Below are 12823 nucleotides of genomic sequence, written 5' to 3' on the forward strand. Positions count from 1 at the left end.
CGGTGCACTCATTAGTGAAATGACCTCAATGACGCTGGAATCCAATATCTAATCGCCGATTTTTAGCGAGTCCACACGCCAGGGTGGTTGGGGTCCAATGCAGCCCCGGCCAGGCCCAGGCCCCTTGGACTGGGCCACAGGAGGACACAGAGGGGGGTCCCGGCCCCCACGGTAGCGGTGCGGGCAGTTCTCAAAGGGCTTGGGTGTTTTCCAGAGGGAGGAGATGGAGGGGACTGATTTCTTCAGCGCCCCACAAACCACGCCACCCCACCCCACCCATGGGACACGTCGAGAGAGAGAGAGAGAGAGAGAGAGAGAGAGAGAGAGAGAGAGAGAGAGAGAGAGAGAGAGAGAGACACACGCCCCATACACTCGCTCCCCTCCCCCGTGCGCTGTGCCCCAGCCCTGGCCCGGGGGAATAGGCGGCCGCCGGGCCACAGGGTGGGGGGCGCAGCTGAAAGGGGTTGTGGGGGAGGGCGGCCCCCGGCTGGGGTCAAAGGGCGAGCGCCCCGCCCGCCCGTGCGCAGTCAGCGGCCGCGGCGCGCTGGGGGTGGGGGGCGGGGAGGTGAAGGAGGCCAGGCGAGGAGAGGAGGGGGGCTGGAAGGGCTCCACCTTGGCGGGTCCAGCCGTGGAGGCGCATCTTGTGTGAGTGTGAGTGAGTGAGTGAGTGTGAGTGTGAGTGTGTGTGTATAGAGAGACAGCCCCCAACCCCGGCCCGCCGCTCCCTGCCCGCCCCGCCTGTCACCCCCGTCCCTCGGAGCCCGCCGGACCCGGCCGGCGAACTCAACAGAACTCAACAGGCCCGGCCCGGCGCGGGGCCTGGGGCGGGAGGAGGCGGCGGGGAAGCGCAGAGAGGCTCGGCTTCTTGAGCGGGGCAGGGGCGCCCTCCGCCGTCCACGGCCACACCACCCCGAACGCGCCCGATCCCGTCTGGTCTCGGAAGCTAAGCAGGGTGGGGCCTGGTTAGAACTTGGATGGGAGACCGCCCGGGAATCCCGGGTGCCGTAGGCTTCTTCTTCTTTTTTTTTTTTTTTTTGCCTCTGGTTCTGTCCCGTTTCTGGGAGTGCGGGGGCGGCCCGGGGTGGGGGTGACCCCCACCCTCAGCGCCCGCCGCGGTGCCTGGCGCCCCAGCCCGCACCGTGGGGCCTCCTCTTGTCCCGAGCCGCGACACCGCCGCCACGCGGCAGCATGCGTGGCTTCTGGACTGTCAGGTCTCAGACCAAAGGTCTGCTCTGTGGGAACCGACACACGCTGGAGGAAACCTTGAGAGTCTGAGAGGGGAGGGAGTTCCAGAAGAAGGCCAGGATGTCATTTTGAGGGAGTATGTGACCAGAACTCGTCCCGTTGCTTTTGGGGTTCTATGGGCTACACGTAGGAATCTTTGGTGGTGGCACCTGATGTTGGGGGATCCGGAGTCACACCCAGACCTGCTCCACAGGCCTCCTTTTACTTTTCTCTTCGGATTCATTTTTTTTTTTTTTTTTTTTTTTGAGACAGAGTCTCGGTTTGTTGCCCAGGCTAGAGTGAGTGCCGTGGCGTCAGCCTAGCTCACAGCAACTTCAAACTCCTGGGCTCGAGTGATCCTTCTGCCTCAGCCTCCCGGGTAGCTGGGACTGCAGGCATGCGCCACCATGCCCCGCTAATTCTTTATATATATATCAGTTGGCCAATTAATTTCTTTCTATTTATAGTAGAGACGGAGTCTCGCTCTTGCTCAGGCTGGTTTTGAACTCCTGACCTTGAGCAATCCGCCCGCCTCGGCCTCCCAAGAGCTAGGATTACAGGCGTGAGCCACAGCGCCCGGCCGGATTCATTATTTTTAAAAAGTGTCTCTTATCTCTATTATTGCATTTTCTTTCCTCTCTCTTTTCAAGCAGATGATGGGAGTCCAAGTATTAAGGTGACATGTGTTGCCCGTGCCCCCCTCCCACCCCCCCCCGTGTTCTTATTCATTTACCTCTCATGTTGTTCCAGCATATTGTGGGGGCACCAATGTTAAGGTCGGGTGCGTTGCCCTCTCCCAGCCTCCCCCCTCGGGTCAGAGCTTCAAGTGCGCCCATCCCCCAGTCGGTGCGCACCCACCCCATTCCTAATGGATGTGTATGCCCATCCCCTCCCCCCACCCGCCCGACACCCACCCGAAGAAGGTGATTCCTCTGTGTCCACTTAGGTGTCCATCGGTTCGTACCCATTTGCTGGTGAGCGCGAGCACGTGGTGCTCGTGTGTCCATTCTTGGGATACTTGGCTTACTGGAACGGGTTCCAGCTCTGGCCAGGAGAACCACGAGAGGTGCCCCCTCACCGCTGCTCCTCATAGCCGAATAGCACTCCGTGGTGTCCACGCGCCACATTTTATTTACCCACTCGTGGGTCGATGGGCACTCGGGTCGCTTCCAGGTCTTTGCGATTGTGACTTGTGCCCTGACTCTAACCCTAACCCTTACCCAGCCCGTCCCCTCCACGGCCCCTGCCTGACTGACTCCTTCCCGTCCTCTGCCCCTGCCTGACACGCTCCTCCCCGCCCGGGCCGTCACCGTCCTCGGCCCCTGCCTGACGGGGCTCCTCCGTCGCCTGGGCCTTCCAAGGGCTTGGTGTGGACGCTGGTTCCAGGACGCCCTCCCAGGAACCCGGTAGCAGGGCGGCCGCAGCGTCTCGCGCAACCCAACCGTACGCCGGCTGGCCGCCGTCGCTAAGTGGCCTGCGGGGGACGTGCTCCCGCTGTGCCGTGGGGGCCCAGCCTGGTGTCTTCTCTGAGGCCCCGCGGCTGCCGCTCCCCGCAAGGGGATAGCCGCGGAGGTGGGGACCGCCTCCTCATGGGGACGTACACCCAGCTCTCCACGTCGGATTCTGGGGCTCTCTGTCCTGCCAGAAGGCCCAGCTGGCCTGCGGGTCCTTAGAGTGGCAAAAACATCCGAAAACTGAGATTGAGGGTCCGGTGGGTGTCTGCACTTTTGTGCTGGGCACCCCAGGGAGGCCCGGGGGCTGGCTGGACAACGCGGTCTGCTGGGCTGGGGGGGGCGGTTTGGAGGAGCAACTGATGCCCTTTGCACTTTGGGTAGCAAGTGTCTGAGGTGTCTCTGGGCCCTGTGCCATGTGGGGGCGGGGGCGGGGGCGGGGTGGGAGGAGGAGGAGGAGGAGGAGGAGGAGGAGGAGGAGGAGGAGGTGGGAAGGGCCGTGGCCTGCAGTCGTGTTCCCCGGGGTGGCACAGCATGTGGCTTCTTCCACAGGCTGCTTGGCCTGGGCTCCCTGCACCTGGGCCTTTGGAGGACTGGCCCTGTGCTTGCCAACACTTCCTGCAGGGACCCAGAGCTGGGAGGTGGCATCTCTCAGCCCTGGGTCGGGCAGAGCCCCAGCGGGCCATGCCCACAACCTCTCTCAGCACGGGTCCCCCAGAAGGCTCCTTTGGGACCAGGATTCTCTTGCGGGTGACTCTTTAAGGTCTGGCCCCTGGATGGAGGGGCACCAGGAGTAGAGGAGCAGGAAGGGGAAGGGGGTGGCCATGCGAGGGGACACTTTCAGGCCAAGTCCCAGCTTCAGCCTGATCCTCCTGGGAACCCCGGGGTGGACATCACACCTCCTGGTTGCCCCGCTCTGAGACAAGGAGCCGGGCTTCGCATTCCCACAGCAGCCAGTCGTGGGCTGAGGACACCTGGGGCGTTGGGAACTCCCTGGCTTCTCCTTGGTTTAACATCTGGAGCTGCTTGGGAATCGTGCCGCCACACACGCCCGAGTGCAGGTGTCTTCTGCACAGACTGCGGGCCTGGCTCTTCTGAATGCCGCTAGCTCGCCACCCACCCACGGGTGAACCTGGTCAGGGTACTTTCTCTCAGGGGCAGACTGTGATCCGGGCGGGCTACCGGTGTCTCTGTTTGCTCCTTTCTTTCTTCCATTTCGGGAAAGGCTTCCTTACTGGGTGTGGAAATCTCCTATGCCTTTCCTCGCCTATTCTGTCAGCTTTCAAATTCTCTTTCGGTTGCCACCCTCACAGATGGATTAGGAAACTCTTTGCGGTGCACTCATTAGTGAAATGACCTCAATGACGCTGGAATCCAATATCTAATCGCCGATTTTTAGCGAGTCCACACGCCAGGGTGGTTGGGGTCCAATGCAGCCCCGGCCAGGCCCAGGCCCCTTGGACTGGGCCACAGGAGGACACAGAGGGGGGTCCCGGCCCCCACGGTAGCGGTGCGGGCAGTTCTCAAAGGGCTTGGGTGTTTTCCAGAGGGAGGAGATGGAGGGGACTGATTTCTTCAGCGCCCCACAAACCACGCCACCCCACCCCACCCATGGGACACGTCGAGAGAGAGAGAGAGAGAGAGAGAGAGAGAGAGAGAGAGAGAGAGAGAGAGAGAGAGAGAGAGAGAGAGAGAGAGAGAGTCACACACGCCCCATACACTCGCTCCCCTCCCCCGTGCGCTGTGCCCCAGCCCTGGCCCGGGGGAATAGGCGGCCGCCGGGCCACAGGGTGGGGGGCGCAGCTGAAAGGGGTTGTGGGGGAGGGCGGCCCCCGGCTGGGGTCAAAGGGCGAGCGCCCCGCCCGCCCGTGCGCAGTCAGCGGCCGCGGCGCGCTGGGGGTGGGGGGCGGGGAGGTGAAGGAGGCCAGGCGAGGAGAGGAGGGGGGCTGGAAGGGCTCCACCTTGGCGGGTCCAGCCGTGGAGGCGCATCTTGTGTGAGTGTGAGTGAGTGAGTGAGTGTGAGTGTGAGTGTGTGTGTATAGAGAGACAGCCCCCAACCCCGGCCCGCCGCTCCCTGCCCGCCCCGCCTGTCACCCCGGTCCCTCGGAGCCCGCCGGACCCGGCCGGCGAACTCAACAGAACTCAACAGGCCCGGCCCGGCGCGGGGCCTGGGGCGGGAGGAGGCGGCGGGGAAGCGCAGAGAGGCTCGGCTTCTTGAGCGGGGCAGGGGCGCCCTCCGCCGTCCACGGCCACACCACCCCGAACGCGCCCGATCCCGTCTGGTCTCGGAAGCTAAGCAGGGTGGGGCCTGGTTAGAACTTGGATGGGAGACCGCCCGGGAATCCCGGGTGCCGTAGGCTTCTTCTTCTTTTTTTTTTTTTTTTTTGCCTCTGGTTCTGTCCCGTTTCTGGGAGTGCGGGGGCGGCCCGGGGTGGGGGTGACCCCCACCCTCAGCGCCCGCCGCGGTGCCTGGCGCCCCAGCCCGCACCGTGGGGCCTCCTCTTGTCCCGAGCCGCGACACCGCCGCCACGCGGCAGCATGCGTGGCTTCTGGACTGTCAGGTCTCAGACCAAAGGTCTGCTCTGTGGGAACCGACACACGCTGGAGGAAACCTTGAGAGTCTGAGAGGGGAGGGAGTTCCAGAAGAAGGCCAGGATGTCATTTTGAGGGAGTATGTGACCAGAACTCGTCCCGTTGCTTTTGGGGTTCTATGGGCTACACGTAGGAATCTTTGGTGGTGGCACCTGATGTTGGGGGATCCGGAGTCACACCCAGACCTGCTCCACAGGCCTCCTTTTACTTTTCTCTTCGGATTCATTTTTTTTTTTTTTTTTTTTTTGAGACAGAGTCTCGGTTTGTTGCCCAGGCTAGAGTGAGTGCCGTGGCGTCAGCCTAGCTCACAGCAACTTCAAACTCCTGGGCTCGAGTGATCCTTCTGCCTCAGCCTCCCGGGTAGCTGGGACTGCAGGCATGCGCCACCATGCCCCGCTAATTCTTTATATATATATCAGTTGGCCAATTAATTTCTTTCTATTTATAGTAGAGACGGAGTCTCGCTCTTGCTCAGGCTGGTTTTGAACTCCTGACCTTGAGCAATCCGCCCGCCTCGGCCTCCCAAGAGCTAGGATTACAGGCGTGAGCCACAGCGCCCGGCCGGATTCATTATTTTTAAAAAGTGTCTCTTATCTCTATTATTGCATTTTCTTTCCTCTCTCTTTTCAAGCAGATGATGGGAGTCCAAGTATTAAGGTGACATGTGTTGCCCGTGCCCCCCTCCCACCCCCCCCCGTGTTCTTATTCATTTACCTCTCATGTTGTTCCAGCATATTGTGGGGGCACCAATGTTAAGGTCGGGTGCGTTGCCCTCTCCCAGCCTCCCCCCTCGGGTCAGAGCTTCAAGTGCGCCCATCCCCCAGTCGGTGCGCACCCACCCCATTCCTAATGGATGTGTATGCCCATCCCCTCCCCCCACCCGCCCGACACCCACCCGAAGAAGGTGATTCCTCTGTGTCCACTTAGGTGTCCATCGGTTCGTACCCATTTGCTGGTGAGCGCGAGCACGTGGTGCTCGTGTGTCCATTCTTGGGATACTTGGCTTACTGGAACGGGTTCCAGCTCTGGCCAGGAGAACCACGAGAGGTGCCCCCTCACCGCTGCTCCTCATAGCCGAATAGCACTCCGTGGTGTCCACGCGCCACATTTTATTTACCCACTCGTGGGTCGATGGGCACTCGGGTCGCTTCCAGGTCTTTGCGATTGTGACTTGTGCCCTGACTCTAACCCTAACCCTTACCCAGCCCGTCCCCTCCACGGCCCCTGCCTGACTGACTCCTTCCCGTCCTCTGCCCCTGCCTGACACGCTCCTCCCCGCCCGGGCCGTCACCGTCCTCGGCCCCTGCCTGACGGGGCTCCTCCGTCGCCTGGGCCTTCCAAGGGCTTGGTGTGGACGCTGGTTCCAGGACGCCCTCCCAGGAACCCGGTAGCAGGGCGGCCGCAGCGTCTCGCGCAACCCAACCGTACGCCGGCTGGCCGCCGTCGCTAAGTGGCCTGCGGGGGACGTGCTCCCGCTGTGCCGTGGGGGCCCAGCCTGGTGTCTTCTCTGAGGCCCCGCGGCTGCCGCTCCCCGCAAGGGGATAGCCGCGGAGGTGGGGACCGCCTCCTCATGGGGACGTACACCCAGCTCTCCACGTCGGATTCTGGGGCTCTCTGTCCTGCCAGAAGGCCCAGCTGGCCTGCGGGTCCTTAGAGTGGCAAAAACATCCGAAAACTGAGATTGAGGGTCCGGTGGGTGTCTGCACTTTTGTGCTGGGCACCCCAGGGAGGCCCGGGGGCTGGCTGGACAACGCGGTCTGCTGGGCTGGGGGGGGCGGTTTGGAGGAGCAACTGATGCCCTTTGCACTTTGGGTAGCAAGTGTCTGAGGTGTCTCTGGGCCCTGTGCCATGTGGGGGCGGGGGCGGGGGCGGGGTGGGAGGAGGAGGAGGAGGAGGAGGAGGAGGAGGAGGAGGAGGAGGTGGGAAGGGCCGTGGCCTGCAGTCGTGTTCCCCGGGGTGGCACAGCATGTGGCTTCTTCCACAGGCTGCTTGGCCTGGGCTCCCTGCACCTGGGCCTTTGGAGGACTGGCCCTGTGCTTGCCAACACTTCCTGCAGGGACCCAGAGCTGGGAGGTGGCATCTCTCAGCCCTGGGTCGGGCAGAGCCCCAGCGGGCCATGCCCACAACCTCTCTCAGCACGGGTCCCCCAGAAGGCTCCTTTGGGACCAGGATTCTCTTGCGGGTGACTCTTTAAGGTCTGGCCCCTGGATGGAGGGGCACCAGGAGTAGAGGAGCAGGAAGGGGAAGGGGGTGGCCATGCGAGGGGACACTTTCAGGCCAAGTCCCAGCTTCAGCCTGATCCTCCTGGGAACCCCGGGGTGGACATCACACCTCCTGGTTGCCCCGCTCTGAGACAAGGAGCCGGGCTTCGCATTCCCACAGCAGCCAGTCGTGGGCTGAGGACACCTGGGGCGTTGGGAACTCCCTGGCTTCTCCTTGGTTTAACATCTGGAGCTGCTTGGGAATCGTGCCGCCACACACGCCCGAGTGCAGGTGTCTTCTGCACAGACTGCGGGCCTGGCTCTTCTGAATGCCGCTAGCTCGCCACCCACCCACGGGTGAACCTGGTCAGGGTACTTTCTCTCAGGGGCAGACTGTGATCCGGGCGGGCTACCGGTGTCTCTGTTTGCTCCTTTCTTTCTTCCATTTCGGGAAAGGCTTCCTTACTGGGTGTGGAAATCTCCTATGCCTTTCCTCGCCTATTCTGTCAGCTTTCAAATTCTCTTTCGGTTGCCACCCTCACAGATGGATTAGGAAACTCTTTGCGGTGCACTCATTAGTGAAATGACCTCAATGACGCTGGAATCCAATATCTAATCGCCGATTTTTAGCGAGTCCACACGCCAGGGTGGTTGGGGTCCAATGCAGCCCCGGCCAGGCCCAGGCCCCTTGGACTGGGCCACAGGAGGACACAGAGGGGGGTCCCGGCCCCCACGGTAGCGGTGCGGGCAGTTCTCAAAGGGCTTGGGTGTTTTCCAGAGGGAGGAGATGGAGGGGACTGATTTCTTCAGCGCCCCACAAACCACGCCACCCCACCCCACCCATGGGACACGTCGAGAGAGAGAGAGAGAGAGAGAGAGAGAGAGAGAGAGAGAGAGAGAGAGAGAGAGAGAGAGAGAGAGAGAGAGAGAGTCACACACGCCCCATACACTCGCTCCCCTCCCCCGTGCGCTGTGCCCCAGCCCTGGCCCGGGGGAATAGGCGGCCGCCGGGCCACAGGGTGGGGGGCGCAGCTGAAAGGGGTTGTGGGGGAGGGCGGCCCCCGGCTGGGGTCAAAGGGCGAGCGCCCCGCCCGCCCGTGCGCAGTCAGCGGCCGCGGCGCGCTGGGGGTGGGGGGCGGGGAGGTGAAGGAGGCCAGGCGAGGAGAGGAGGGGGGCTGGAAGGGCTCCACCTTGGCGGGTCCAGCCGTGGAGGCGCATCTTGTGTGAGTGTGAGTGAGTGAGTGAGTGTGAGTGTGAGTGTGTGTGTATAGAGAGACAGCCCCCAACCCCGGCCCGCCGCTCCCTGCCCGCCCCGCCTGTCACCCCGGTCCCTCGGAGCCCGCCGGACCCGGCCGGCGAACTCAACAGAACTCAACAGGCCCGGCCCGGCGCGGGGCCTGGGGCGGGAGGAGGCGGCGGGGAAGCGCAGAGAGGCTCGGCTTCTTGAGCGGGGCAGGGGCGCCCTCCGCCGTCCACGGCCACACCACCCCGAACGCGCCCGATCCCGTCTGGTCTCGGAAGCTAAGCAGGGTGGGGCCTGGTTAGAACTTGGATGGGAGACCGCCCGGGAATCCCGGGTGCCGTAGGCTTCTTCTTCTTTTTTTTTTTTTTTTTGCCTCTGGTTCTGTCCCGTTTCTGGGAGTGCGGGGGCGGCCCGGGGTGGGGGTGACCCCCACCCTCAGCGCCCGCCGCGGTGCCTGGCGCCCCAGCCCGCACCGTGGGGCCTCCTCTTGTCCCGAGCCGCGACACCGCCGCCACGCGGCAGCATGCGTGGCTTCTGGACTGTCAGGTCTCAGACCAAAGGTCTGCTCTGTGGGAACCGACACACGCTGGAGGAAACCTTGAGAGTCTGAGAGGGGAGGGAGTTCCAGAAGAAGGCCAGGATGTCATTTTGAGGGAGTATGTGACCAGAACTCGTCCCGTTGCTTTTGGGGTTCTATGGGCTACACGTAGGAATCTTTGGTGGTGGCACCTGATGTTGGGGGATCCGGAGTCACACCCAGACCTGCTCCACAGGCCTCCTTTTACTTTTCTCTTCGGATTCATTTTTTTTTTTTTTTTTTTGAGACAGAGTCTCGGTTTGTTGCCCAGGCTAGAGTGAGTGCCGTGGCGTCAGCCTAGCTCACAGCAACTTCAAACTCCTGGGCTCGAGTGATCCTTCTGCCTCAGCCTCCCGGGTAGCTGGGACTGCAGGCATGCGCCACCATGCCCCGCTAATTCTTTATATATATATCAGTTGGCCAATTAATTTCTTTCTATTTATAGTAGAGACGGAGTCTCGCTCTTGCTCAGGCTGGTTTTGAACTCCTGACCTTGAGCAATCCGCCCGCCTCGGCCTCCCAAGAGCTAGGATTACAGGCGTGAGCCACAGCGCCCGGCCGGATTCATTATTTTTAAAAAGTGTCTCTTATCTCTATTATTGCATTTTCTTTCCTCTCTCTTTTCAAGCAGATGATGGGAGTCCAAGTATTAAGGTGACATGTGTTGCCCGTGCCCCCCTCCCCCCCCCCCGTGTTCTTATTCATTTACCTCTCATGTTGTTCCAGCATATTGTGGGGGCACCAATGTTAAGGTCGGGTGCGTTGCCCTCTCCCAGCCTCCCCCCTCGGGTCAGAGCTTCAAGTGCGCCCATCCCCCAGTCGGTGCGCACCCACCCCATTCCTAATGGATGTGTATGCCCATCCCCTCCCCCCACCCGCCCGACACCCACCCGAAGAAGGTGATTCCTCTGTGTCCACTTAGGTGTCCATCGGTTCGTACCCATTTGCTGGTGAGCGCGAGCACGTGGTGCTCGTGTGTCCATTCTTGGGATACTTGGCTTACTGGAACGGGTTCCAGCTCTGGCCAGGAGAACCACGAGAGGTGCCCCCTCACCGCTGCTCCTCATAGCCGAATAGCACTCCGTGGTGTCCACGTGCCACATTTTATTTACCCACTCGTGGGTCGATGGGCACTCGGGTCGCTTCCAGGTCTTTGCGATTGTGACTTGTGCCCTGACTCTAACCCTAACCCTTACCCAGCCCGTCCCCTCCACGGCCCCTGCCTGACTGACTCCTTCCCGTCCTCTGCCCCTGCCTGACACGCTCCTCCCCGCCCGGGCCGTCACCGTCCTCGGCCCCTGCCTGACGGGGCTCCTCCGTCGCCTGGGCCTTCCAAGGGCTTGGTGTGGACGCTGGTTCCAGGACGCCCTCCCAGGAACCCGGTAGCAGGGCGGCCGCAGCGTCTCGCGCAACCCAACCGTACGCCGGCTGGCCGCCGTCGCTAAGTGGCCTGCGGGGGACGTGCTCCCGCTGTGCCGTGGGGGCCCAGCCTGGTGTCTTCTCTGAGGCCCCGCGGCTGCCGCTCCCCGCAAGGGGATAGCCGCGGAGGTGGGGACCGCCTCCTCATGGGGACGTACACCCAGCTCTCCACGTCGGATTCTGGGGCTCTCTGTCCTGCCAGAAGGCCCAGCTGGCCTGCGGGTCCTTAGAGTGGCAAAAACATCCGAAAACTGAGATTGAGGGTCCGGTGGGTGTCTGCACTTTTGTGCTGGGCACCCCAGGGAGGCCCGGGGGCTGGCTGGACAACGCGGTCTGCTGGGCTGGGGGGGGCGGTTTGGAGGAGCAACTGATGCCCTTTGCACTTTGGGTAGCAAGTGTCTGAGGTGTCTCTGGGCCCTGTGCCATGTGGGGGCGGGGGCGGGGGCGGGGTGGGAGGAGGAGGAGGAGGAGGAGGAGGAGGAGGAGGAGGAGGAGGTGGGAAGGGCCGTGGCCTGCAGTCGTGTTCCCCGGGGTGGCACAGCATGTGGCTTCTTCCACAGGCTGCTTGGCCTGGGCTCCCTGCACCTGGGCCTTTGGAGGACTGGCCCTGTGCTTGCCAACACTTCCTGCAGGGACCCAGAGCTGGGAGGTGGCATCTCTCAGCCCTGGGTCGGGCAGAGCCCCAGCGGGCCATGCCCACAACCTCTCTCAGCACGGGTCCCCCAGAAGGCTCCTTTGGGACCAGGATTCTCTTGCGGGTGACTCTTTAAGGTCTGGCCCCTGGATGGAGGGGCACCAGGAGTAGAGGAGCAGGAAGGGGAAGGGGGTGGCCATGCGAGGGGACACTTTCAGGCCAAGTCCCAGCTTCAGCCTGATCCTCCTGGGAACCCCGGGGTGGACATCACACCTCCTGGTTGCCCCGCTCTGAGACAAGGAGCCGGGCTTCGCATTCCCACAGCAGCCAGTCGTGGGCTGAGGACACCTGGGGCGTTGGGAACTCCCTGGCTTCTCCTTGGTTTAACATCTGGAGCTGCTTGGGAATCGTGCCGCCACACACGCCCGAGTGCAGGTGTCTTCTGCACAGACTGCGGGCCTGGCTCTTCTGAATGCCGCTAGCTCGCCACCCACCCACGGGTGAACCTGGTCAGGGTACTTTCTCTCAGGGGCAGACTGTGATCCGGGCGGGCTACCGGTGTCTCTGTTTGCTCCTTTCTTTCTTCCATTTCGGGAAAGGCTTCCTTACTGGGTGTGGAAATCTCCTATGCCTTTCCTCGCCTATTCTGTCAGCTTTCAAATTCTCTTTCGGTTGCCACCCTCACAGATGGATTAGGAAACTCTTTGCGGTGCACTCATTAGTGAAATGACCTCAATGACGCTGGAATCCAATATCTAATCGCCGATTTTTAGCGAGTCCACACGCCAGGGTGGTTGGGGTCCAATGCAGCCCCGGCCAGGCCCAGGCCCCTTGGACTGGGCCACAGGAGGACACAGAGGGGGGTCCCGGCCCCCACGGTAGCGGTGCGGGCAGTTCTCAAAGGGCTTGGGTGTTTTCCAGAAGGAGGAGATGGAGGGGACTGATTTCTTCAGCGCCCCACAAACCACGCCACCCCACCCCACCCATGGGACACGTCGAGAGAGAGAGAGAGAGAGAGAGAGAGAGAGAGAGAGAGAGAGAGAGAGAGAGAGAGAGAGAGAGAGAGAGAGTCACACACGCCCCATACACTCGCTCCCCTCCCCCGTGCGCTGTGCCCCAGCCCTGGCCCGGGGGAATAGGCGGCCACCGGGCCACAGGGTGGGGGGCGCAGCTGAAAGGGGTTGTGGGGGAGGGCGGCCCCCGGCTGGGGTCAAAGGGCGAGCGCCCCGCCCGCCCGTGCGCAGTCAGCGGCCGCGGCGCGCTGGGGGTGGGGGGCGGGGAGGTGAAGGAGGCCAGGCGAGGAGAGGAGGGGGGCTGGAAGGGCTCCACCTTGGCGGGTCCAGCCGTGGAGGCGCATCTTGTGTGAGTGTGAGTGAGTGAGTGAGTGTGAGTGTGAGTGTGTGTGTATAGAGAGACAGCCCCCAACCCCGGCCCGCCGCTCCCTGCCCGCCCCGCCTGTCACCCCCGTCCCTCGGAGCCCGC

The 12823-nt window shown here is 62.7% G+C and overlaps 3 pseudogenes; all 3 read left to right on the plus strand.

Annotated features, from left to right (window-relative positions):
- Positions 1-892: 892 nt before the first annotated feature.
- LOC142861303 (uncharacterized) lies at positions 893-1011 on the plus strand (annotated as a pseudogene).
- Positions 1012-4916: 3905 nt separating this feature from the next.
- On the plus strand, positions 4917-5035 carry LOC142861304 (uncharacterized; annotated as a pseudogene).
- Positions 5036-8938: 3903 nt separating this feature from the next.
- Positions 8939-9057, plus strand: LOC142861305 (uncharacterized; annotated as a pseudogene).
- The last annotated feature ends 3766 nt before the right edge of the window (positions 9058-12823 follow it).

Source organism: Microcebus murinus, chromosome 16, assembly GCF_040939455.1.
Source record: "Microcebus murinus isolate Inina chromosome 16, M.murinus_Inina_mat1.0, whole genome shotgun sequence".
Classification (NCBI taxonomy): Eukaryota; Metazoa; Chordata; class Mammalia; order Primates; family Cheirogaleidae; genus Microcebus; species Microcebus murinus.